The sequence below is a fragment of the Homarus americanus genome, unplaced genomic scaffold (assembly GCF_018991925.1).
Source record: "Homarus americanus isolate GMGI-L3 unplaced genomic scaffold, GMGI_Hamer_2.0 scaffold50924, whole genome shotgun sequence".
Taxonomy (NCBI): Eukaryota; Metazoa; Arthropoda; class Malacostraca; order Decapoda; family Nephropidae; genus Homarus; species Homarus americanus.
This window is the reverse complement of record NW_024718094.1, coordinates 6,640,877-6,647,473: the sequence shown is the minus strand read 5'-3', so window position 1 is coordinate 6,647,473 and position 6,597 is coordinate 6,640,877.

The following is a 6,597-nucleotide window of genomic DNA, read 5'->3' as shown; positions in this document are numbered from 1 at the left end:
ACCCAACCCAACCTAACCTAACCCAACCTAACCCAACCTAACCTAACCCAACCTTAACCCAACCCAACCTAACCCAACCTAACCTAACCTAACCCAACCTAACCTAACCTAACCTAACCCAACCCAACCCAACCCAACCTAACCCAACCCAACCCAACCCAACCTAACCTAACCTAACCTAACCCAACCTAACCCAACCCAACCTAACCTAACCCAACTCCAACCTAACCCAACCTAACCTAACCTAACCTAACCTAACCCAACCTAACCCAACCCAACCCAACCTAACCTAACCTAACCCAACCTAACCTAACCTAACCCAACCTAACCCAACCTAACCCAACCTAACCCTAACCCAACCTAACCTAACCTAACCCAACCCAACCTAACCCAACCTAACCCAACCTAACCTAACCTAACCTAACCTAACCCAACCTAACCCAACCTAACCTAACCTAACCCAACCCAACCTAACCTAACCCAACCAACCTAACCTAACCTACTTTCCCCGAAAAGTAGAAAATCTATCTACCTTTTCGGGAAAGTAGATAACCAACTTTCCCGGAAAGCAGATATTTTCCGTTTTTATGATACAAATTTCCCGTTTCTATGATAATCTACTTCGCAAAATTAGGTAATATTTCCCGCAAAAATTCGAAAATCTACTTCCGAGAAAAAGTCGATAATCTACTTTCCCGATAGTAGATATTTCCCGTTTTATGATACAAATTTCGTTTCTATGATAATCTACTTCGCAAAATTAGGTAATATTTCCAAATTCGAATATCTACTCATGAAAAGTCGCTAATCTACTTTCCCGAAAAATAGAAAATCTATCTACTTTCGAAAGTAGATAACCAACTTCTAGTAGATATTTCCCGTTTTATGATACAAATTTCCGTTTTCTATGATAATCTACTTCGGTGGTAATATTACCCTAAATTAATCTACTTCCCGAAAAGTGGATAATCTACTTTTAAAAGTAATCTGTCTACTTTTTCGGAAAGTAGATAATAACTTTCCCGGAAAGTAGATATTTCCCATTTTATGATAAATTTCATTTCTATGATAATCTACTTCATAAAATTAGGTAATATTTCCCCAAATTCAATCTACTTAGAAAAGTCGATAATCTACTTTCGAAAAATCTATCTACTTTCAGGAAAATAGTATAACTCCAAAGTAGATATTTCCCATTTTATGATACAAAGTTCCCGTTTCTATGATTAGATATAGAATGTATGTGCGTCCATTAAACAGGCTGCTTTATGAATCATAGTACTAACACAACCAATATTTAACATCTCTACATAATAAGGATTACAAAACACAATTATGTTGTGGTTGCCGAGGTAGTGGTAAGGCTTTACTGAAACAATTTTATTGATGTATTAAACAATGTAATGTATTAACTCAGTCACTATCGAGTCTCACCCAAGAGGCATATATCGCTGTTTTCTTCTCTTTATTCAACAGTACATTTCCTTTGATGAATAAAATACAAATATGGTGATGGACAAAAAAAAATCATGAAAACTGCTTAAGAGGCAAATCTAAACCTATCCAAAAGTTATCAAATGTCTTTAGTTTTACCTATATATGCTGCCCTACAGCTAGCACACGTAAATTGATAAACAACTGAGGATTGCAGGTGTGTGGGTATGGTGTCTTTAATTTTAAAGAATTTCTTAATTGAACTCTGGGTTTTAAAGACTAGTCTAAGAGAAATTTGTGGATAGAATTCATTGAACAGCTTCTTAAGTTTATATCTAAGGGTGAAACTGAGTGGGCCTGTGTACGGGATGGTGAGATAGAATATTTAGGGACAGTGTGTATTTGAGGCTGTGTGGGACTAAAAAACCTAATTAGGGTTTTGCCAATGTAAGTGTCTGTAAATCTCTTAGGGAAGCCATTATTAAAGAGTAGTTACTTTATGTATTTTAGTTCAATGTCCAAGTGGAAATAGCTTGAACAGATATTGAAGGCTCTGTTGGTAAGAGTACGTATACTAGATTATGTTTGTAATGAAGAGGAATAAAAGATGAAAATTTGGAACTCAAACCAGTGAAAGTTGGTTTTCTGTATAAGGCTGTCTCGAAACTGTTATGAAGACCGTGGATATTAACATCAAGGAATGGAAGAATATTTTCCTATTCCAATTCACAAGTAAATTTGATGTTACCATGTTTCGAATTTAAATAATTTAGGAACATAGGGACGTGATCAAGTGATCTGAAAATTAAAAAAGTGTCATCAACATACCGACGATAGAACAAAGGCTTAAATTGGGGGGGACATTCGGTAAGCCAAAGCTTCTCGTGGTGACAGAGGAAAGCGTTGGCCACTTTCAACTGCTACACCGTGTTGTTTAGCTCGAGAAATAAGAAGCGTCATCTATGGGTTGAAAATCAAAGCTGAACCCGATGACTCTCGGGTTTCGTACCAGTGATTCATTCTGATTGCCGAGGTCATGGACTTTTGAGGTGACTGTACGTATGAGTACTTTTATAAGTGTTTTGTGTAGATTTGTGTATTATGTGTAGTGCAGTAGTTTGTGTGTGTGCGTACATTTGTGCAAAAGTATGTGCGGTTTTGTTTGGTATGAGGAATAACAAAGCAGACTGTGAAGGATAACAGACTGTGAGGAATAAATCTTTGAAGGATAATAGGCAGTGGAGGATAACAGATTATGAGGAATAACTAACTGTGAGGAATAATACTGTGAGGGATAACAGACTGTGAGGGATAACAGATTGTGAGGAATAACTGACTGTGAGGAATAAATGATTGTGAGCGATAACAGACTATGAGGAATAACTGATTGTGACGGATAACAGACTGCGAGGAATAACTGACTGCAGATTAACAGACTGTGAGGGATAATAGACTCTAACGGATAACAGATTGTGAGGGATAACAGACTGCGAATAATAACAGACTGAGAAATTACTAACTGAGAAATAATAGATTGAAGAATAGACTGTGAAACTTAACAGACTGTGAGGAATAAAAATAACTGTAAATCTGTTTTGTAATGTTATCAAAAGACTGTCATAGTTTTATTATTTTTATTTTAATTAAGCATAAAAATAAAGATAATACATAATACTGTACATAAATTTAATAAGTTGTATTACACTATTACACATTATTAAATTATTTATTCAATAATTGTAGATGAAACTAAAGCAAACTAAAGTTATCATTTTGTATATATATATATATATATATATATATATATATATATATATATATATATATATATATATATATATATATATATATATATATATATATATATATATATATATATATATATATATATGCATGCTGATAACCACAAGGAAAGAAGAAAACACGAAGTTCCCAAGCGCTTTCGTGTAATTCACATCTTCAAGGGTGAGTACAGACTCACCCCTGAAGATGTGAATTACACGAAAACGCTTGGGAACTTCGCATTTTCTTCTTTCCTTGTGGTTATCAGCATATACCTAGATCACGCGCACCTACAGTGATTTACTTGCATATATATATATATATATATATATATATATATATATTGTGTTAAGAATATTGGTCCAATTTGCTCCTACTCAGGTTTCTTGTAGTTGGAATTACTTAAGAACCAAATTTCAACATCATCCCGCATCTTGCTACTTAGTTTCCACTTTACATTGTGTCAAAATTTACATTCATAAGGTAGTTGTGTTAAACTCATACATACACTTAACTACACTGTTTGTTAAGTAATTACCTAGGGTTGCCATATGTCCGTATTTTCCCGGACAAGTCCTCCATTTAGGTCTCGAAATCTTCATCCGGAAGTAATTTTTTAAATTCTCCAAAAGTCCGGAATTTCAGCTTCCATCATTTTCTCCGCGGGAAAAAAAAACATGAAACTATAATGACGAGAGAGAGACTGAGAGATGGGAGGTGGAAACCGTAGAGATCACGTTCAGTTTTCGTCAGCTGATAAGTCACGTGCACGCCTGTACGGTGTTGTCAACTTAGCTGTCAAATATTTGATCGATAAGGGGGTAGAAGTTGATGATGTGAAGTGTTTTGACCAAGTTAGTAATCTGAAGCGGTTTGTGGAAAATTACAAGAGTGATGAAGAATTTAGTAATCTGCCAACATATAAAAAGTGGACCAGATACTTTGAAAAATCAAAGAACTTTGAATGCCACTCAGAATTGCTAAGAATTGCACAATTCTTCTTTACTATATCATCTCACAATGCAAATGTAGAAAGAGTTTTTTCACTGATGCAAAGTCAATGGACAAAGGAAAGGAACAAATTGAGTGTTGAAACAATGAAAGGCATTCTGACTGTACAGTACAACTTCCGAGAAACATCTTGCAGTGACTTCTATACCTTTCTAAAAAGTAATCAGCCAATACTGAAAAAGATCCGATCTACAGAAAAGTATGCATGGGCACATAAAGTCACACACCCAGTGGGGGAAGAAGACTGCAGCTAAAGAAGATATTCAGCCTTAAGCAAAGGTAATTTATTTTTTTTATTTTTAAGATTTCTATACCATGTATGTTGTATATTAGTCTACATTAAAAACACAATGCAATACAGTACACCGATACTGGTATGTATATATATATATATATATATATATATATATATATATATATATATATATATATATATATATATATATATATATATGCTATGCAAATATGCAAAATTAATTGTCACGGCTGCTTCAAGGTTACATCGCCAAAGTGTGTGCCGGGGGGGGGGTTTGTCTTCGGGAACGTCCTCTTTTTTGAATGTTCAGATATGGCAACCCTACCTATAACGTTGAACAGCAAAAATAATACACTATGTGGCATTATTACAACTGCAAATAAAGGGAAGTATTTTGGGTCAGAACACCAAAGTAATTATTCTAACATATATGACACAAATACCATTTATTTCTTATATTAAATATACATTAAGTAACATTAAATAATAAGTGTTTATGTAGTACACTACAAGATGAAGAAAGGTAACTTATAATACGTTTTAATCTGTTGTTGGCGATAAATATTCATATGGGAAGTAAGTTAAGTTTTAATCTTTATTGTAGGGCCATTACTTGTATTTATTACAATGAACTCATTTTACGATAACCTTTAGGTGAGCTGCTGTTGCTAATTAACACACAGGCCAAAACAGCAAATGTTGAGATAAATGAAACGTGTATTCCTTAACATCTGCCAGACAACAGAGCATGGAAATATTATCCCTTAAGAGTTTTAAATATACTTTATATGGCAAACAGTTGTCTCGCACTGCTGTACCGTAAAGCCTTGCACATCCATTACGCTGAAGGAAATACAGAAAATAGATCATGATGTACCAAAGTATCAGAAACAGACGAGAGCTCATGATTCATGTAAGGAATAGCGACGAGGTAGGTCTTCCTGCAGCTATAACCTTTGGTGTGTTGAAGTAGACTTGGTGTCGTCTGAGGAAGACTACCGCTGAGAGATCATCACACTATCTTAGCTACGAGTTAACTATCAAGATTGAAAATTGCTCAAGAATTTATCTGACGTTTGGTAAAATATTCATCTGTCTAGTTTTTTCTCTGAGGAAGTGCATAGTTGTCCTAGCTGGGGTATTAAAAGTATCTGACGGCCAACTATAACTACTTAATGTGTTGAGGAATATTGTTCCTTTCCTTACATGTTAGTCTACCTTAACGCTAGAGATATAATATTGAACAGCGAAATATTAACCTTTCTACTTTGATCTAAATACTAAACAAATTACAAATTATAAGCCAGAGGCATATATTAAATATATATAATTTGACGCTCATTTAATTTCTAGAAATATACGACAAAAAAAAAAATACTTGACACAAATCGAAATATCAAGTACAGTTGGTACTTTGAGCGACGTCATACTTGTCTCCCAGTGACCAGGAACAAGTGTATTACTAGGTAAATGACTATATTAGTGAATTATGTACAAAAATATACAATATCAAAGTTATGGCCTTTTAACGTGTGTGGTAATACGCCGGAGAAGACACCAGTAGGTAAGTCTCCCCTTAACTGTCACTTCCTCAAACTTTATATGGTGTTGTTTTGTCGAACTTGAATTTGTTGTGCAAAATGATGAAAGTTAAACTACAACAGCCTCAGAACTAAGATTATTTCCGTTTTGTTTTGTTTATGCTGAAACTGTGTGTGTGTGTGCGCGTGTGTGTGTGTACGATTTTATATATATATATATATATATATATATATATATATATATATATATATATATATATATATATATATATATATATATATATATATATATATATATATATATATATATATATATATATATATATATATATATATATATATATATATATATATATATATATATATATCATACGCTTCAGCATTTCCTAGTTTCCTATCAAAATAGGTAAAACAAAACCTTTTTATTGTTCTTAATAAAACTTGTTTCAAACAACTCGGCGATGTCATGCGTAATAATAATGTTTTCACGCATCACCTGAAAATCTTATTGAATGTCATACACCATGTTAGCCAGTTTGTCCACGAAAGTTATCACGCAGTGTATCACCGTTA